Raw genomic sequence first — 21,692 nt, 5'->3', positions numbered from 1 at the left:
AAGCTCTACACACTGCGATCGAGCCCGTCCTCCGGTCATTCTGGATATGCTGGACTCTCTGGTCACTCAAGTAAGATAGGCTTACCAGGGGTTAGGCATTAGCCAGCATTCATTCCCCCAAGGGTCACCTGCGGGGATCCTTGTTGCCAAGAACTCCACTCTAACCCCCCCCCCCCCTCCTTCTACAAAACTGCGATAGCCGTTTTTAGCTTGGTGAGCCGCATAGAGTTCCTATGCGTGTCGAGAGCAGCACGGGCCATTCAGCGCAGTTCTCTACACCAGTGTTTTTCAACCTTTTTACACCTATGGACCGGCAGAAATAAAAGAATTATTCTGTGGACCGGCATCGGTCCGTGGACCGGCGGTTGAAGAACACTGGGCTAAGTCGTGGGCCAGACCCAGCCCATCTCTACTCAATTTCCACCCCAGACCCAAAAGGCCCCTTTTCTCTGCAATTTGTCACATATAAATTAATATGCAAATCAAGTCATTGTCTCTGTAGACCAGGGGTGTCCAACCTTTTGGCTTCCCTGGGCCGCATTGGCCGAAAAAAATGTTTCTGGGGCCGCACAAACGTGCAAACGCTGCAGCAAGACATAGGAGGGAGCCGGCAAGACTGTAAACACCCGGGGGCAGCAGAGGAAAACACTGCATCGCCCTTGACCGGGGCCACACAAAATACTTCACGGGGCTGCAGGTTGGACATCCCTGCTGTAGACGCTCATCCGCTTTTCCTATTGTTCAGTATACACTAAGCTCAGGAGATGTATCAGGAAGTCTATCCCCGTCATCACCCACCTAGTCCTTACTAATGACCAGTACCTCCCAATACAGGGGTTCAACAAAAGGCAACCCTTACACACACGTCTTCCTGGGGGCTACCTGCCAAGAAGCCCCCTCTCTCCTTCGTGAAGGAATATACATCCTGCCACACATTTATTTGTCAAAGCATTTTATTAGATTGAATATTTTCTGCAGTAATCCTCCTCTGAATTTTAAATCTGTTCTTTACTGTGTAAAGGATTTTTGGCAGCTAATAGTGTATGATGAATGAGATGTCCTGTGAACTGTGATATACTGACAATTATTAGTCTGTAATATCTGAACTGGTTTTTATTATTGTTTATATAAGATATGTATGCTTGTTGTAATCCACTTAGGAATATGAGGAATACATTTTTTTAAATAAATAAATAATAAGACCCATATTGAGGCTTTCAGAAAGAATCTTAGGGCTCCTTTTACTAAGGTGTTCTATGCTTTTTAGCGCGCGCTAAATGCTAATGCCTGCATGTTAGTCCATGGACGCGTTAGCAGTTAGCGCACACGCAGTTTTAAAAATGCTTAGCGCACTTTAGTAAAACAGGGGGTTAGTGTTACTCTGTATGCTGTTTTAAGAGATTTTTAATTGCTTAAGTGATGCTATAGGTGTTTTAGGGTGAACTGACTATATTTGTGTATAAATCGTCTTAATTCTATCTACAGTGCTAAAAACTGTGTGTGGACACTTGAGCGTGTGTCCAATTTCTGCATGCAATTTAACTGAACAAGCTAATTAGCGCTAATAATCAATTGTTAGTGCCAAGTGGCATTAATTTTAAAAAAAATGCATGCATAAATTTAGGTGTTGGATCTGCACATAACTTGGGAAAGGGAGCATGGCCATGGGCTGATTGGGGGCGTTCCAGGAATTTTACAGAACAAGGGAGATCTGCGTTTAATTCAGGCAGGATTTGCACCAGGTTTTAGAATAGTGAGCACCGTTTATAGAATAGTGCTTTGCATGAGATTTTATCGGTGCCGATTTTTCAGCACCACTTTAAAGATAACAAACACATATTGGACACAATTCTATATTTGGGGGGGGGCTGATGTTTTCATAGGTACCCTGTTTCCCCGAAAATAAGACCTATCCCAAAAGTAAGCCCTAGCATGATTTTTAAAGATGCTCCTAATATAAGCCCTACCGCAAAAATAAGCCCTAGTTAAAATCAACCTCCGAAGTCCGTCCCCCCCCAAATATCCCTGACACTCCCTGACTCCATCCCTGACAACAGTGCTGCCTGATTTGCTGAAAAAATTGGACTCGTCGATTCAGCAATCCCCACCCCTGCTGCTTTAGGAGGCCTCGGAGCGGAGGTATGTCAGTCTCACGGTGGGAGGGTCGGTGGGGTCCTGCTGCACAAAGGAATGGGTGAAAGGGGAGGAATGATGCTGCACATGGGGAGGGGAAGGAAAGAGGAAGAATTGGGGTAGAGGAGAGGAAGAGAGAGATGATTTTTTTGTACTTGAAAAACATAAGACATCCCCAAAAATAAGCCCTAGTGCGTTTTTTGGACCCAAAATTAATATAAGACGGTAAGTACTGTGTGAGTCAGTAGTTTTGTTGATTTTAATTAGAAGTGGTGTTCGAGTCAGTGGTTTTATGATGATTTTATGGAGAAAAGCATATCAAGTTTATGTTTTCCGTTTTATTATGATTTTAGTGCTAACGATATAGTTATGTACTGTTAATGTGGATAATCCTGAGACTGCGGATAGTGAACGTAATAAATCTTTTTAAATAAACATCCCTGAATTTATCTGAAGTACTGATTACTAGTGAACTGAACGTATCAGCAGCACATACTCAGGTGCTCGCCATCCAAATTTTTTGCCTAGCCCATCTACACAGTTTCTGTTAGACGACAGCATGACCACTGGCTTGAAGCGCTGATGGATGAGCACGAGACATGAAAGCAGTACCATGTCAATGGCAAGCCTTTCCCCTCCAGCATCCACATTCTCTTGTAATCCATCTCAGTCAAATTTTATTTATTTGTTTATTTTAAAATGTTTCTGTACCACTTAAGAACTAAACGGTTCACCTGAGTCAAAACAAACATAATAATTATGACAAACTAAAACTCTTTAAATCAACAGGGGAGAACTGTCTTTTCTTTTCCCCAAAAAACTGTTAAAGTCATAAGAATGCGGTGACAAACAGTTGGGTTTTTAACTGTTTCTTGAACCGAAACCGATCAATACATTGTCGCGACTGGACCCACCAAAGCATTCCACATCTTAACACCAGCTACGCAGAATATCATAGAAACATAGAAACACAGAAACATAGAACATGATGGCAGAAAAGGGACACGGCCCATCTAGTCTGCCCACACTAATGGCCCACCCCCTAACTACCTCCATGAAGAGATCCCACAGGCCAATCCCATCTTTTCTTAAAATCTGTCATTGCTCTGGGGTCTGCATAGTAACCTTGCTTCCTTGAGGTTAATAAAATTTTTAATTGTCAAGATCGTCAAGATCTGCCTGATTTATAATTTGCAATGACTTGTTGCAAATACCACGGTGTTTGATGGTAAAAAGTTTGATGGATCGCAGAAACAACCCTGGGCTCCTTTTACTTAGGTGCGCTAGCGTTTTTAGCATGCGCTGCATTGCCCCGCGCGCTAACCCTGCGCTACCCGCCAAGAACTAACGCCAGCTCAATGCTGGCATTAGCATCTAGCGCGCGGGGCAATGCAGCGCGCGCTAAAAACACTAGCGCAGCTTAGTAAAAGGAGCCCCTTGTGTTGTACTCGAAATAAAACTTGTAACCAGTGTAATTTCTTCAAAATTGGTGTCATATGTGTCATCCTATCTGCCCCCAAAATGAACCTGGTCGCAGCATTTTCTATCAGTTGTAATGCTCTTCTTTTTGTCTTGGAAATGAGAGACTTTCAGCTCTTCACGTGTTTTCTAATATGCCACTTGGAGTCTTTTATGATGTTTGTAAGTCTAGAAGGCCTGAAAATTGGTTAGTTTTGAAGGTAGACAAGTCTAAACACCGATGTCTATAGTGTGCCTAATTTCTAGAATAGTATCACTCGCGTATGTGATCGGTGCCGATAATTGGCAGTTGCGTGCATAAGTGCCCCTATAGTACTTAGCGTGCAACTGTCAGGAGATGTACAAGTAGGCAGAGCATGGATGTGTCTCAGATTACTACATGGTGCACCCACTTACACCAGCCATTGATCCGTCATACGCAGGCATGCTAATGTGGCTTTAGCCTAGGTGTAACCTTAAGCCATTACAGAATTGGCACTAAGCAAGCCCCTTTGTGGAATCTAAAATGAGGCACTAAGATATATAATTGCCAATCTAGTTAACTGCACTTAGTAAATGTCGTCAGATAAAGATCTGCACGGTTCATCCAGTTTGCCCAACAAGGTGCCCAGAGATGTATCTGCATAGGTTCCACTTCTTCAAGGTGTCAGAGGAGAGGTATTAAACTGGTTTCGAGGTTTCCTCTTTTCCCGCACCTACCAAGTCCATTTCAATACATGGAGCAATTCATCTGGCGTGCCACAGGGGTCACCATTATCCCCTCTGCTCTTCAATGTTTATATGTCCTCACTGGGTGCGCAACTATCCCAGCTGGGGATAAAACTATTTAGCTACGCTGATGACTTCACGATAATTATCGCATTCAATACCTCTATCTCAGAAGTCACCCCCAAAGCAACAGAGGTACTAAATCGGATGGAGCAATGGATGACTGAGTTCAGACTAAAGCTAAACCCAGAGAAAACAAAATTTTTTATAGCATCGCCACACCCACTTGATACTAAAGCATCACTGTGCATCAATAACCTCAATCATCCCATTCAACCCACTATGAATGTATTGGGAGTAACACTGGACCAGAGTCTGACCATGAAAGACCAGGTAGACTCCTTGATTAGAAAGATCTTTCTCACCCTCTGGAAGCTTCGGTCCATCAGAGCTTACTTCGATGTCTCATCATTTAGAATTCTGATACAATCCCTCATATTGAGTCAACTCGATTATTGTAACATCGCCTACTTGCCACTCTCCCAGAAAAATATGCGGCTATTGCAACTGGTACAAAATGCAGCGGTTAGGCTACTTTGTGAACTGAAGAAGTTTGATCATGTAACACCTTCCTATCGACTTCTACACTGGCTGGCGATGGAGGCACGTGTGAAGTTCAAGTTTGGTTGTTTTTGCTTCAAGGTACTTTACAGCTTAGCCCCTAAATATATAACAGACCTTTTCTCTTTCACAACCAACAGACATAGGAGAAGTTCACATCCGAACTTTGTTTCTCCACCGGTTAGAGGTTGTAAATTTAAAAATCATCACCAACATCTTTTCTCACATCAAGCAGCATTATGGGGTAAAGACCTGGAACAACTGCTCGTGCCTACTACTTATAGGGAATTCAGGAAACGCTTAAAAACACATCTGTTCCTGAAGTACTTAGGCAACTGACCTATACAATCTTAGTCCTCAACAAATGATCTTTAGAACTGTTATTCACTAACTCTTAACTTTGTTTATTCCACTCAATCTGTAATACCTTTTAATCATTGTAAACCGCATAGAACTTCACGGTCCTGCGGTATATAAACTGTTATTATTATTAATAATTTCTGTCCTTCTCTGGCAGTTTTGGGGCAGTTTCTGGCAGGCTTTGTTGACGTCCAAATAGACCACATCAAGTTCTCTGGTCACCTAGTCAAAGAAATCAATCAGATTCAATTGACATGATTTTTCTTTAATAAAATGATGCCTTGGATCTTGTAAGCCATTGGATTCTATGAATTTTACTATCCTTTTCTTTAGCAATGCCTCCATAATTTTTCCCAACACTGTAATTTTCCATTTCTTGTCATCATTTTTGTGGAGAGGGATCACGTCTGCCCTTCTCCAATCCTTTAGAACTCCTCTGTCTCCAAGGATCTAGTATAATTACAAATCTTTAAGAGGGCCCATCAGAACCTCTTTGAGCTCCTTCAATATCTCTGGATGCATCTCATCCGGCCCCATGCCTTTGTCCATAAACACTTTCTTAAATGAACAGTGCAATATCTACTCCATTCCATTCCATGTCTGTCAGTCAACAGAGGTCCAAGGTCCTTCTCCCCGATTTTCTTCAATGAAAACAGAAGTATTTGTTTAGTATGCAGGCCTTTTCCTCATCATTCTCCACATATCGGTTCTCAGCTGCTTTCAGTTTCAACTCCATTTCTAGCCTTCTTCCTTTTCCAACTACAGTGGTACCTTGGAATCTGAACTTAATCCGTTCCAGAACCCCGTTTGAGTTCCAAAACGTTCGAGTTCCAAGACAATTTTTCCCATAAACTCAGATTTTCCAATAAATTTAACAGTAAACATGCTGGCAGAGACAGCAAGATCGGGCCCCCGTGGCAGAAACAGCAAGATCGGGTCCCCCTGGCAGAGGCAGCAAGATCGGGCCCTCCACTGGCATAGACAGCAACATCGGGCCTCCGCCGGCACAGGCAGAAAGATCAGCAACGCCAACCGCAAGCGGTGCTCAGCCCAAAGCTTCCCTCCCAGGCGGAAACAGGAAGCTGCGTCAGAAGGGAAGCTTTGGGCTGAGCAATGCTTATAGTTCCTGTACATTCGGATTCCGAAGCAGCGTTCGGATTCCGGAGCAAAATTTAATTTTAAAAAAAGTTTGGATTCCAAGTTGTTTGAGTTCTGGGACGTTCGGATTCTGAGGTACCACCGTATACCTGCCATTTTTTTTCTTCTGCCTGCACTTTTGCTCACCGTATTTCTCACTGCACCTCTTTGAATTTTATGCAGTGGTTTTTTTTCTATGCTCTTTCTGCATTCTTCCGTACTTCATAGATGCCACCTAATTTGCCTTTATTCCTTCAGACGTTTGGTGAACCATATAGGTTTCTTTTTCCCCTTGCTTTTGTTTACTTTCCTTACATAAAGATCTACTGCCATTTTTTATTGCTCCTTTAAGCATACTCTCTAATAATATTTACAGGTCATGGAAGGAGCTACTAGCAGAAGGTCATTTGCCTTGGGGCACCTACAGATGTCATGGTAAATGAGGTCGTGTGTGCGAAGGGGAGCTTTCCTGTCAAGGTTGAAAATTGACTTGGATAACATAAACATTCCTGCAGAGGAAACAGTGCAGGACAATAAACTTCAAATTTCATGTTATCCCTGTCATCATTACTCATTTTTGGGCAAGACGAGAAGTCCAATTAATCACTAAAATTGGAAAGAATTTAAGTATGGAAGCGCTACGGAAATAAAGCAGATACATATGATGAAAAACTAGATGAAATAAGTGAGTTTAATATTCAAAGATGCACCAAGTACCTGACCTAGGAGACCCAAATTTCATCAGCTAGGTTAGGATTTTCAGCCAAGACTAGCCAACCAGATTTAGAAGTGCAATCTAGTCATTTAAACATATCCAGCCAAGCAAAAAACTAGATTTATTCAGTGTTGTTCTGTCACTGGCTCGCCCCTGGAAAGCACATGACTGCTCTTCACCCTGCTGGAACTTTAAATCAATCATCCCATCCCTCTCTGCCTACCTGCGCTGAAAAGTCTGGGGTGGGGCTGACCATGACGTTTTTCCCTGGTCCAAACCAAAAAAAATTCAGTCAACCCTTATCCCGATCCTTCTACTGGAATCAAACAAAATAAATCTAGGCCCGAACTCGCCTCTCATCCTCTCTACCCACCAGAGATTTAAAAATGTTTTTTCCAGTCCTCGTAGACCATTTGAGCTCTCCTTATAGCCACAAAACATAAACTCCCTCCATCCCCCTCAAGCGTAGTTCCTTCTAAAGGGCTGGACTGCTGCACCTGAAAAGTTTTTGCACATAATAAACATATCTAATGTACCTGGGGCAATGGAATCTTGAGTGACTTGCCCAGGGTCACAAAGAGCAGTGCCGGGCTTGAACCTGCAACCTCAGGGTACTGAAGCCCCAGCCCTACCCACTAGGCTACTCTTCCACTCTATCTATGGCAAGGGTGTCAAAGTCCCTCCTCGAGGGCCGCAATCCAATCAGGTTTTCAGGATTTCCCCCAATGAATATGCATAAGATCTATTTGCATGCACTGCTTTCATTGTATGCTAATAGACCTCATGCATATTCATTGGGGAAATCCTGAAAACCCGACTGGATTCTGGCCCTCGAGGAGGGACTTTGACACCCCTGATCTATGGGCAATAATTGCTATTATACATTTCCCTATAGGTCAGGGGTCTCAAAGTCCCTCCTTGAGGGCCGCAATCCAGTTGGGTTTTCAGGATTTCCCCAATGAATATGCATGAGATCTGTGCACATGCACTGCTTTCAATGCATTCATTGGGGAAATCCTGAAAACCCGACTGGATTGCGGCCCTCAAGGAGGGACTCTGAGATCCCTGCTATAGGTAGTGCTTGCTATTACACAATATGGTAATTCATTAAAGAATACAAATGGCATGTTTAAGTACGGTATTTGGATGCCATGTACAACGTCAAAAAACAAGTACTGCTCTCTTTTGGATCATTTTTACCACTATGTCAAATGTTCAGCTCTCAGCGTGTATTTAGGCAAGGGGATAATCCACCAGTCCAGTGAGGGACTGGATTACTGCTTGGAGAGATAGAGAACGATTGTCAGTTACTCAGAAACCTGGAAGACATATCGCTGACTTGACTGGCAGTGCAGAAGGGGGGAAAAAAAGCAGGTGCTTATAAATAGCTGAGTAGAAACCGTTTCCCTCCTTCCTCTCTATTTTTCGCAATTCGCAAATACTGTTCAGATTAACACTGTTTCCAGGTTGTAGATATATTTTAATCCTCATTAAATTGCCAAGGTGTTCAATTTCTAGTCAGTTTCTCATCTTAGTTTAAACGACACTGAAAGCGTGAAAAGATGCCACAAACATTCAACAGAAGATATGGTTCAGGAAAACTGTTCCTGCTTCTACGTGAAATTTGTTTTCCTTAATTGTTTTTTTTACTAGTACACTTTTCATTTTCTCACATCTAAGCAACTTACCCCACCCCCCCTCTTACAAAGCCACTTTAGGCTTTTTTTTTATTGCCGGCCGCAGAGGTATTAGCTCCGACGCTCATAGGAATTCTATGAATGTTGGAGCTAATACCGCCGCAGCCAGTGATAAACACAGCTTTGTAAAAGGGGGTGGGGGGTGTTATATTGTGAATACTGTTCACAAACGTCCTCTCCAAAAGAAGTTTCACCTTTGATTGGCCTTCTCCCCACTGCCCTCCAACCCCAGCCAGAAGATTAACCTTTCCCCTTAACTGTATCCGTGACATCCTGTTTTGTTTAGATTGTAAGCTCTTTCGAGCAGGGACTGTCTTCTTCTTTGTGACTCTGTACAGCGTTGAGTGCGTCTGGTAGCGCTACAGAAATAATTCAGAGTAGTAGTGTGAAGAGTTTCAGTCTTTGGGATGCAGAGCTGAGATTGTGATGTCATAATGTCTCATTCCACCAATGCCTAAGAGTCAACCTCATCGGTGATGTCACAATGGCTTGATTGTCCAGTACTCCCTCTACCCTCCAACCCAGCCAGCTGAATAGCCTGCATCCATGGCATCCTGCTTGTCTGTCTTGACTGTTTAAACTATAAGCTCTTTTGAGAAGGGACTGTCTTCCTTGTGACTCTGTACAGCGTATGTCTGGTAGCGTTATAGAAATAATTAATAACAGTAGTAGTAGATTAACAAAGTGCTGTATTTGGTACCCAATCTGATAAGCTGTTGATGGCCAAAGGTAAAATTAGCCAAATTTGGATGGAGTTGTAAAACAAACACAGACCATTCTTGCAATTCTTGATCAGGAAATCTTTTATCCATAGAATCGCGTCTGCTTAATAAACCGAAGAATGGGCGCTATGTTAACAGAAACACTGAAAGACGACAGCAATACAAGTACAGGTTCACCGAAAAGAACCTTCTCTCCAAGATAGTGTTCCTAACGTCCCTGATTTTAGCTACAGGCACTTCTCTGAAGAGTTTTTCAGAGTTCTGCTAAATCAGTGAATCGCAAACTGTGTGCCTTTCCGGGTGTGCCGCGAGAGACGTCCTGTACACAAGTCAGCCGGTGCCTTTCCTCCTCTCCGCTACCTTCCCCCCCATCCTGGCGTAGTAATTTCAGGGTTAGCAGATAGAGGGTTTTCCAAAACCTGGCAGTTTGTTCGGGTTTTGGAAGTCCGCAAGCTTAGGGCCTGTGTCTGGAGGGCCTCCACGCCAGTGCAGACACTGGCGTGATGTCATCGTGCCGACATCCATGCATGCGTGGAGGCCCTCCAGACGCGGACCCACGTTTAGTGTGCCGGGGTAGAAAAAAAGTCTGAGACACTGTGCCAGATCACTTAGATTATCATCAAGTATAACCAATGTTATACGATATTCTGCTTTATGTAATTTGTCAAGGCACTATTTATGAATGGGATCATTGTCTTCAATTTCTTCTTTGCAGTATCTACCATTAAGTCATAGTTCTTGACTAAAGTGCTGACAGCAAAATGCCTAGATAGCCAAGTGACTTCGTTCAGAGCTTCACATTCAGGTGCCTTCGCTTTTTCCCAAAGCTGCACCTTTCTCATACTAAATATATTTTAAAAACTGTTTACGTATGGTGTGTATATCAACCCAGTTTAACTCTAAGATCACTCTTTCCATGACCAATTTGAAATCCTAGGTCCAAGAGTACTAAAACTTCAAGCAACAAGGAAAAGAGCCTACTTTTGGAATTCCACACTTCATGACTTCTTCGAGGGAATAGCTTACTCCTCCTTCTGGAAACTATTGAAACCTATTCTCTTTCATCTTCACTATGGATCCATCCAAAGTCCATTAACGAACGTCTCTAGCTAAATATCGTATCTGGCGCTAGCCTTTCTTGGATGATAAATTGAGACGTTTGTTCTGTCTATTGGGCCGGAACGAAACTCAGAACTATAAACTGTCTAGAGCAGGGGTAGGGCACTCCGGTCCTCGAGAGCCGTAGTCCAGTCGGGTTTTCAGGGTTTCCCCAATGAATATGCATTGAAAGCAGTGCATGCAAACAGAACTCATGCCTACTCACTGGGGAAATCCTGAAAACCTGACTGGACTACGGCTCTCGAGGACCGGAGTTCCCTACCCCTGGTCTAGAGTTTATTTTAGTTTAATTTTTAATCTCTCTTGTTTTCCTGTTATTGATATTTATAAAATTAGATTCTTTGTTTAACTATTCTATCTTTCCTTATAATGTAACTATAATACTAATTTTCTTAGATCTTGTGTGTGAGGGGTTCTTTGCCTTCAATGTTCTTTACTTTCCATGGGGTACTTTCTTTAACTCCCTCTTATTATATATTTCCGTAATGTTAGTGATGTCCTCTCTTGTATGCTTCATTAGACTGAGAGCCTGTTCGGGACAGAGAGAGTAGCTCAATGCCTATATTTAGTATTGTAAACTGCTTAATACCTATGTTCAAGAGGTATATTAAATGCAATAAATCCAGTCCAATAAGCATTTACTGCATATATTCTTCATAAATGTTTCCAGGTCATATTTTAAATAAAATAAAATCAGCACTGGATCCTGAAGACATGGTGGCAAGTCAGCAAAGCCCGCACCCTTCACTAGTATTATGATGTTATCAAAGCAAGTCAATTACCAACAATGCCCCGGGGACAATACCAGCTCCTTCTGGAATAGAGTGAAACATGAGTTGAGGAGATAATGGAAAAGGATCAAAATAGGTCTGAGAAAAGAAAGGGGGGTAAATTCTGTCAGAAGCAGATAGCAAGCCATTGTAGATGTTATAGAGGGCAAGCAGAAAATAAAAGAAATATTATAGCATTAAACTCATTAAGAGGCAATACCTAAAGGGAAACAGTATAGAGTCAAACCTTGGATAGCGAGTGACGTGGCGTGCGAGTGTTTTGCAAGACGAGCAAAACATTTTATTAAATTTTAACTCGATAAACGGGCGTTGTCTTGCAGTAAGAGCACCTATACGCACGTCACGTCAAGTGCGCACAACATACGCACGTCGCATCGCTGAGCGCGGCTGAACGTGATACAAGCACCCACTGTTCAAGTGCGCACATCTCCGGCCGAGCGCGGCTGAACGTAATAAAAGCATCGTGCCCAATTCACCCGCAGTGTATTGACTGTTCGAAACGAGCAATACAAAAACGTACAGTACTGTATTTTGTATTAAAGTTTTCTCAATGGCCTTCCCCAAAAAGAATTACGTCGCCTTCAATTATTACAAAATACAGCAATAAAACTTATTTATAAAAAAGGCCGATTTGATCATGTTACTCCACTCTTAAAAGAAGCTCACTGGCTCCCTATCACCCACCGTATCACCTATAAAATCATCTTACTCTGCTTTAAAATTAAACAATCTCATCAACCTTCATTCCTCGACAAACTCCTGATACCTGAATGCTCCTCCCGCACTCTAAGATCTTCTGATCAAAAACTTCTTTTCATCCCCCCTCTAAAAGATTTCTATTATACTCGTAAAACAAATTTTGCCGTAACTGCTCCTACATTATGGAACTCCTTGCCACAATACCTCCGCGACGAACAACAACTTGTTAAATTTAAATCTTGTCTAAAGACTTTCTTATTTCATGACGCTTATAACCGAACCTAGATTTTCTTCTATCCATTTTCTCTCTCTTTTCTTTTATTTCTATTCTCCTTCCTCTTGCAAGCAATTATCACTACAATATGCCCTTACCTTCACGTTTTTTTCCTACCCATTCTTCCCTTTTCTTCTTATAAAATGTAACTTTTTCCCCTCCACCCTTACTATCCTCACAGTCAAGTCTGTCTTGTTTTGTCATTTATGTCTCACTTAAATATTTTATCCATTCTTCCCTTATACCCCCTTTTTTTTAAACTATATTGTTAACCGGCCAGATATTTGGTTTATGGTCGGGATATTAAAAATTAATAAACTTGGAAACTTGGAATGAATCGTCTGTGTTTCCATTATTTCCTGTGGGGAAATTCGCTTTGATATACAAGTGCTTTGGATTACAAGCACGCTTCCGGAATGAATTATGCTCGCAAACCAAGGTTTTACTGTATATAGAACAAGGGACAGAAAAATACCAAAGACCGAATAAGGTCCGCAGCAACATACAGTGGCAGACAGACACAAATGAACCTGCCTGCCTACTATGATTATTGTTTTACAATTCTGTTAACATGAATTATGAGTTATATATGTTTTCTTGTGATCTGCTTAGTTGATGTAGCATAAAAATGAGCAGATAATCAATAAAAAATAAACCATGAAGCCCTCCTCTATCTAGAGGTTAAAGCACTGGACTGGCAACCGGGGAAGTCTAGTTCAAATCACACGACTGCTCCTTGTGATCTTGGGCAAGTCACTTAACCCTCCAATGCCTCAGTTACAAATTTAGGGGGTAAATAGTCAGCTGGCAGTGGTGAGCTTTATGGCCTGATTTAATGCCAGGCCATGTCCAAGCACCAACTGAATATCCAGGTAGAACTTATCTGGATAAGGCTAATACATGGTTCATAGACAAAATCGTGCGAGACAACGGCGCGCCGACAACTGAGAGCAGACAACTGAGCACAAGGTTGACGGCGCGCCAAAGAAAAGCACTATTTTAAAGGGTTCTGACGGGGGGTGTTGGTGGGAAATCTCCCTATTTTACTTAACAGACATTGCGCTGGCGTTGTGGGGGGTTTGGGGGGTTGTAACCCCCCTCATTATACTTGAAACCGAACTTTTTGCCTGTTTTTTAGGGAAAAAGTTCAGTTTTAAGTATAATGTGGGGGGTTACAACCCCCCAAATCCCCCACAATGCCAGCGCGATGTCTGTTAAGTAAAATAGAGGGGTTCCCCACCAACACCCCTCCGTCGGAACCCTTTAAAATAGTGCTTTTCTTCGGCGCACCGTCAACCTTGCGCTCAGTTGTCTGCACGCCATTGTCTCGCGTGATTTAGTCCCGTAACCCTAATACATACAGCTCAGTAGTCCGGAAGTGAGGCCAGTTTGAGGGTCATCACCACCAACATCTGGATGCAAACCATAAGTCATAATACTGTGCTCTGCTCATGCAAACACTCCTTTAAATTTTGGTACCATCTCATCCCTGTGGACAACAATCCAACATTGCAAAAGAACAGAGGGCCCGATGCACAACGCTCTGCCACCACAGTAAAAATTACCACGGTGGGGGTGATTTTTCCACCAACGGCTGATGCACGAATAGCATACAAATTATATGCACGCTATTCGTGCAGAGCAGCGCCAGTAAAAGGGGGAGGAACTGTGCCTAGTGCCTGCTCAGAAGAGCAATTGCTCCTCTCTATCCATCCTGTCAAATTTTTTTTGCTGCTCTCCCTGCTGGTCAATCAGCTGAGCTGGCAGGACTCTACAAAGCTGCTGATCGACGGCTTCTACGGCTTCCCCTGCCACTCAGCTATTTGGGGCTTCCCCTGCTGGCTCAGCATTGAGCCGACAGGGGGAGCCCCAAACAATTGAGCGGTAGGGAAAGCACCAAAGCCACCAATCAGTAGCTTTGTAGAGTCCTGCCAGCTCAGCTGATTGACCAGCAGGTAGAACCGCAAAAAAAAGGTGCCTTAGATGCCTGAGCCAATCAAGGTCTTAGGCCCCTCCCTGTACATTCCAGAATGTACAGGGAATGCACATCCCAGAATGCACAGGGAAGGGGAAAGCCTGCCACTTTGAAGAAGTGGGCCTGCCAGCAGGAGACAGTCTGCATCCCTCCTGCTGGATTTTCATTAAAAAGGTTTGGGGTTGTGGGGGGGGGCGTGTCCCAGCATGGTGGGCAGTTCATCAGGCAGGAAGGAGTGGACATACCTCCTGCCAATTTTTTGTTTTAAAGTATGAAGTGTTGGGGAGTTCATGGGGGGGGGGCAGCAGCAGGAGGGAGTGGGCATCCACCCTGCCAATCTGCAATTTAAAGGCAGGGGATTAGGGGAGATCATGTGGAGGATATTCTGGAGGACTCAGCAGAAGGGGGGGAGGGGGCTTGGAGGGCAAGGGATTTTTTTTTTAATTGGAAGTTGGGGGCCTTTACTGGCAGGTAGCAGCCAAGGAGAACCCTTTTGTGCATCAGCAGCCTTTTGTGCATTGGTAGCAGCCAAGGAGAACCCTATCATACATCAGCAGGAGAGTTTCTTTGCATGTAAGACTGGTGAGAGACTGAGGCTCCAACCACCAGACTGGACTGTGACATGTTTCCACTGTCCAAGGTAGCTGCTGCTGGAACGCATCCCTCTGTAGGCACCAGTGAGAGAGGGGCGAATTCTGGATAGGTTGCAAGTGCGCCCTTGCCCAGGGGACCACATTGATGGTCACAACCATTGATCCCAGCACCTGCAAATAATGCCAGGCTGCAAGAGCTTTCTCATTCCAAAACTCTCATATCTGACACAAAAGCTTCTCTCTGAAGGCTTCCGGGAGAAACACCTTGTTCTCCCTTGTGTCAAACCAGATTTGCAGGTGCTCCAAGATCTGTGTTGGCTCCGGATGGCTTTTCTGAAATTTGACCACCTGGCCCAGCTTCTACCCCAGCAGAATCACTGTTTGAACAGCTAGTCTGACTTTGGATACAGACTGGGCTCTTATCAGCCAATCGTCCAAATATGAATGTACTTGGTGAAGATCTGTGGCACTGTGGCCAGCCCAAAGGGTAAGGCTGCAAACTGGAAATGTTGCACCAGCACATGGAAAAGCAAGAACTTCCTGTGCTCTGGAAAAATAGGAATGTGCAGGCAGGCCTCTGTCAAATCCAATGAGGCAAGAAATTCCCCACGTGCCACTGACTGCACCATTTCCATATGAAAACGGGGTTTTATGAGGACTACATTTACCGCTTTGAAGTTTAGAATCAGCCTCCAGTCTTTTAAGCCTCTCATGATACCTATGAAGTATATCAAGTATCTGCCGGAGCCCAAGTCTTCCTCTGGTACGGTGGTACCTCAGGCTCTATGGCTTCCAGATCAAGCAGCCTATGTACTGCTGCTCAGACTTTGACTGCCTTTTCTGCCTTCCCAGCTGGAGAGTCCAGAAAAACGTCCAGGAGGGGACAAAATAATTTGAGGTTGTATCCCTCCTGTATAATGGCCAGCACCCAGCAGTCTGTAGTGATTTTTGCCCATGCTCCCCAATAGCCTGATAACCTCCTTCCAATGTCTGGAGGCTTGGCTGACAGCTTGGCGTTAAAACTATTTCTTAGGATTTGTCCTCCAAATTTTTGTCTGGAGCTTTGAAAAGATCTCTGGCCCTGAAGGCCCTCCCGAGAACTCCTTTCACCTTGGGTTCTGCATTACCAACCCTATATGTTGTGTCTGTCTCTCCAAGTTAGATTGTAAGCTCTTCCAAGCAAGGACTGTCTATAAATGTCAAAATATACAGCGCTGCGTACGCTTTCACTATATAAGTGATAAGTAGTAGTAGTAGTTAAATTCCGCATCCAATGGATAGAGCGTTGCCAAGGCTTTGGTCACCCGGAGGGGCCCCTCCAGAACCTCCCAGTGGAGGAGGTGGGCAGAGAGGAGGGGCCTTTTTGCAATGTCTTGAGAGGGAAAAGAGGTGGTCTGTGCTGCTCATAAGCGAGTACTGTGTAGCAGAGGACTGCAGAGCCTCTATCTTAAATTTGTGGAGGGTTTCTGTGGTTGCCCCCCAAAGCACTGAACACTTAAACAGCCTGAGCACAGTCAGGTCCTCTCTGAAATCAAGGGCTTCCATAGAGATAAAGCAGCACCACACCTGTTTTTAAGCAAAATCGAGGTGTTTTGAGACAGATAGAGGTTTTTATTTTCAAATTGGGAAACTCAAGATGGCCACCACAGCAGCTGTTTTAATGCAAAGAATGGCCTGGGGAAGCCTAACGCTACACTGGGGTCCAAAAACTAGTGATTTGGAGATTTTAGAAGTGGGAAACCTATCTCTAACCCCAGAGCCCTCCCCTTCCCCCCAAAAAAAATTTCAGGCTGTCAGCTGTATCATGCTGTATGTTGGGAACTGCAAGTGCTGAAGCTACAGACAGCTTACAGGGAGAACTTCAGCCTCAACAAGCCTGGAATCCAAATTGCTTCTCTTCAGACTGCCTCTCGGGCCAACAAACCGGCCGAAGACCTCATGTGTTCAGACATGGGGAGGAAAGCAGTTAGCCCTGAACCTGGAAAACCGCCTCGGAGCCACTCAGCCTGCACTCAAGCCCACCAAGGATGAACCTGGGGTAAGCCTTGCTCACAAGGGATCGGTCCCTGAGCCCCTGAGGCTGTCCAAATGAGTGCATTGCAAAGCAGTCTGCCCTTTGGAAGCAGACCCTCAACCTTAGAGTCTGCACTCTCCCACAGCCAGGGAAGCCTCAAGATTGGGATCCTCTGCGGCACCCAAAAGCGTCGCAATAATTGAATTAAGAAATAAATACGACCAGAAAAGACAGGCTCCTACCGTCTCGTTTGCTCAGTTTTGCAGAGATCATCATTATGAAAAACAAGACATACTCCTTGCTGACAGTGGCGTAATGAGGGTGAGAGGTGCTCGGTGCAGTGGTGCCCCTCCCCCACCCTTTTTCTCCGCCCTCCCATCTGCTCCTTCCCCATCCCCTCCTGCCACACACGTGTCCCCCTTCCCTTGTACCTCTTTAACATTCCCCAGCACGAGCAGAGACCCCCACCTGCTGCTCACACCAACATAAACTCTTCCTCTGATGTCACTTCCTAGGCGCCACCAAGACGGCGCTCAGTGCAGACCTCCCCCCCTGCTCCCCTTACTACGCCACTGCTAACTGATGTAACCCTAAACTATTAGATTCCAGAAAGACAGACTATATACAGTGTTCCCCCAGTCATTCGCGGTATTCTCCAACCGGGATTTCCTGTGCTAATGTCGGGCTTCACCAATCAGGAGCTGCATGTCAAAGCAGCTCCTGATTGGTGAAGCCTGACTTTAGTGCAGCAAGAGGCGGTCGGGAGCATAGTGCGAGTGATTTCCTTCACTCACCGGCGCTCCAGCTACCCTCTCCTGCCTCCCCAGCTGCCCTCTCCTGCCTCCTCAGGCAAAAAACTGTATTTGCGGTTTTTTTATATTCGCGGGGGTTCCTGGAACGGAACCCCCGCGAATATCAGGGGAGTACTGTATACACTTTCTGCTTGTTTAAATACTGAACTACTGCTCAGAGTTAGATAGAATCAATACAGGAGATGACACAACTGAAACAGTCTCCCATTATTTCAAAGCAGACAGCCATAACAAAGAACACTTGCTCACAGAAAAAGATTTATGAACCTCATATACACAGATGCACAAAGCCAAAATACAAACAAGAATAGTCTTTCTAACAACTGATGAAAAAAGAGAGCGTTCTTAATCCTGTCACAGCAAAGACATATTCATTGCAAAGGCGTATTTTCATTTGTTCATCAGGAATTCTGGTAAAAGAAATCTCCTCATAAACACATCTATGATTAAATATTTCCTGAGTCAAGGGACTCCAGGTCAGGGAGGTGTATGTATTTAACATAAATTTGCATATGACCTAGGGTACAAGGATTTATCTCATGCACACTCCTTATGGATATCCCCCAAGACAAGTTTGGGAAGTGCTGTCTTTGAACATATTTGCACAGCAAAATGGGGTCACATGTTTAATACGTCTGCATAAAGATGCTACTTAGGCATATTTTCCAGACCATAATTTTCCCTCTCCACATCACACAGCTTTCATTAAGAATATGAACCTTGATAAATTTTAATTTTATAAATATATATATATATATATATATGTGTGGTGTTTATCTTTAGATTTCTTTAAAAAAAACATTACTGGCACTATAAGCAGATACCAAGTGTGTGTGCATTGCTATATACAGCTGTAATTTTACACACACACAACCTAAATCAGATGACAGAATGAGCACAAGTCTCTTCCTATCTGTCTCCCATTAAATTAGTCTCTGTGGAAACAGTTGGTATGTTTCCAGAGTGTGCACTGTAATCCATGAAATTTCTATAACTGGCATAAAATGGAATCTGCTGAAGCAAGGCTTTTTTTTTTTTTTTTTTACCTTGCAAACCTGTTCCGAGGACATCTAATTCCTGCAAAAGCACATCGTGCTGCAGATACCGTGTTAAACGCATTTACCTCCCTGAATGGAAAAGAACAACAAAGAAAGTTAGTCTGAAATGTCAGTTCAGGGAAAAAAAAAAATCACACACGCTGGAAAGCTAGCAAAATTAAAGTGAAATAGCTCCATAAAAAGACCGTAAGAAAAGAGACTAAGAACACACAGAAAATTTATTTAAATAAATTTTGGACCATGTTATCTAGCTTCCTATGCAGGTAACAATAAAATCAGATTTAAAAAAAAAAAACTGCTAAAACACATAAAAACAAATAAATCTACAACACAGATTCATTAACAAGCCACCGGCCTGTGCAAACTATTAATCCTTATTTTTCTTCCCACTTAGGGAGGAAGGTTAGTCTGTCGTGCACCCACATATAAAGCCAAAAGCATGCTTATATTCAACACCTTCATGAATGATGCAAAGTTTGAGACCTGCCTTAATTCATAAGATAAGGCATTTCATAAAGTAGAGCCGACAATCTTATCAAACAAACACCTCATCTCCAACTAACTAAAGAAAATCCATGCAAGCCTTACCTTGTAGTCTGAAAGTGACAGAAAACCAGCCTGTGGCTGGTTGCTGGGCACATTTCTCCATGGTCCTCACTAGCTATTCCCAAAGCACCTAGCATAAAAACACCACGCCCCCCCGCTTCATTCTTTGGTGAGAGAAGAAAAAAAAAAAAAGTGAGTGAGAGAAAGAGGCTACCAGGGTAACAAGAGAAGCCTCAGCAGACTTACTTTCACTGAACTCTTTCACAGTGAAAATGAGAGAGAAGAGCATGAATATTTCCACCCAGTAGAACTGGTCCTTTGAGAGGGGGAGGGGGCGGGGGGGAAGAAGCCAGCAAAGGCAGAGGAGGGGGGAAGGGAAGAGATGGAGGAGATGCTGGGGAAGCTAGTGCAAGGATGTGACATACATATGGAATGAGCATTAGAACAATGCTGACAGGACTGCCCAGCAACCGTATGCTGGGACAGAAGCTTCACATTTTTTAAAGGGAGTTGGGAAAGGTGGGGGAGGAGGGGGAGAACTGACAGGACCACTACAAGTTAGTGTCTAGAGAAAAAAAAAAAAGCACGTTTCTAACCCCGTCACCAGTTTTGCCCAGTACAAGCCAGAAGCCTTGTTGCCCTGTGCTCCTCGCTCGGGCTTTCTACTGAGAAGCAACTCAGTCCCAGGGGTGTAGATTTCCAGTGGATCCAATTAGAGCTTCGCTCATGCTTTGGTAGAATCAATATAAAATAAGCACCATTTTAAGCAGTCTTGAACAAGAAAGGTCGACATGCAGTCTAAAACTGCTGGGAAGAACAGAACAGCTAAAACTATGCAGGAACTGGAAGCTGGGGGGCTGCAGAAAAAATGTGGATCTTCCTATCCCAGCGTTCTTCCTCGCAAGACCATGGGATCAGTGGCCCCCGACTCCCCTCCACCTGTTCCCCTAGACTCGCTGCTGGTATACCTCTATAATAGTTATCCTGCTTAATATTTGTACCCATGCATCTCTCGGTGAGTCTGAGCTATGTGCTGCCCAAGTTATCACTATTCTCACAAGACTTGAGGCCGGGATTCTCAAAAACCCGCGTTACAAAGTGACGGTCTGCTAGCGCAGCGGTTTTGATAGCGAATCGGAAAAAAGCGAGACATTCTTAATAAATCACGCATGCAAATGAGGTCGGTGGACAGCAGCAAAGATTTGTTAAATTTGCATGGTGGTGATAGCAATGGGCACATGCGCAGAAAAAAACAATCAAAAACAAACCAACCAAAAACACAACAGCAGCGGAAGAGATGCCCACATTCTCCTGCTGCCCTGAAATCACAGCGGCGCACCACACCCCCATCCACTCTACAGTGGGAGAGATGCCCACACTCTGCCGCTGCCAAGAAATCCCGGCCATGCACCCCCCCCCTATAAGAGAGATGCCCACTCTCCCCCACAGGCAAGTGCCCCCCCTGCCATAGAACACCTCCCCGCCTCTGATGCCCCCTTCCCCCTTCCCTCCAAATTGATGCAACGGAAAGGACGTAGACTTAATCCTCCATAGCCCCAGGTACGTTAGATAGATTGTGAGCCCACTGGGACAGATAGGGAAAATGCTTGAGTACCTGATTGTAAAAATCACTTAGATAATCTTGATAGGCGGTATATAAACACCTAATAAACTTGAAACTTGACTCCCTCTTCCCAGAAGTCCTACGTTGTCAAAAATGCATCTTAGGATGCACCGGGGAGGGACCTGAAGCTATGATTGTCCCATGTTGTTTAAGGCCCTTCCCATGGGAGGGATCTTATATGACCTAGCTTATAAGAGCCTCAGGCCCCTCCCCAGATGCACTGGGAAGAGGCCTAAGGCTCTGATTGGCCCGGATGCCCCATAGGAGGGGCCTTAGACATCCGGGTCAATTAGAGCCTTAGGCCCCTTCCTGTTGCATCTGGGGAGGGGCCTGAGGCTCTGATTGGCCCAGGTTAAGGCCCTTAAACAATCTGGGCCAATCAGAGCCTCAGGCCCCCCCTGTTCATCTCAAGATGCACCGGGAGGGGAAGACCCATTTTCGAAGCATGACTTCTGGGACGAGGGAGTCCACATCCCTCCGTGCATCAATTTGGAGGTAAGGGGGTAGGGGCATCGGAGGCAATTGGAGGTGTTCTTTGGCAGGGGAGGGTCATTTGCCAGTGGGGGAGAGTGAGCATCTCTCTCGCTGCGGAGGGGGGGAGTGCACACGGTCAGG

The 21,692-nt window shown here is 44.3% G+C and overlaps 1 protein-coding gene across 7 annotated transcripts in view; it reads right to left on the bottom strand.

The window, feature by feature from the left end:
- The window catches only part of FAT3 (FAT atypical cadherin 3), a 669,400-nt gene that overhangs the window by 549,509 nt on the left and 98,199 nt on the right, over window positions 1-21,692 (bottom strand). Inside the window, exon 1 of one of the 7 annotated variants that reach the window (XM_033948994.1) lies at window positions 21,069-21,191. The exons of 5 other annotated variants lie outside the window; for them this stretch is intronic. The gene's annotated coding sequence lies outside the window, so the exon portion shown is untranslated. Of the gene's footprint in view, window positions 1-18,895; window positions 18,984-21,068; window positions 21,192-21,692 lie in introns of those variants that run through there. One more of the 7 variants, XM_033948993.1, reaches the window with a different exon arrangement.

Source organism: Geotrypetes seraphini, chromosome 6, assembly GCF_902459505.1.
Source record: "Geotrypetes seraphini chromosome 6, aGeoSer1.1, whole genome shotgun sequence".
NCBI classification, from domain to species: domain Eukaryota; kingdom Metazoa; phylum Chordata; class Amphibia; order Gymnophiona; family Dermophiidae; genus Geotrypetes; species Geotrypetes seraphini.
Note: the sequence above shows the minus strand (reverse complement) of the source record. Positions and strands in the feature narration are given on the sequence as shown.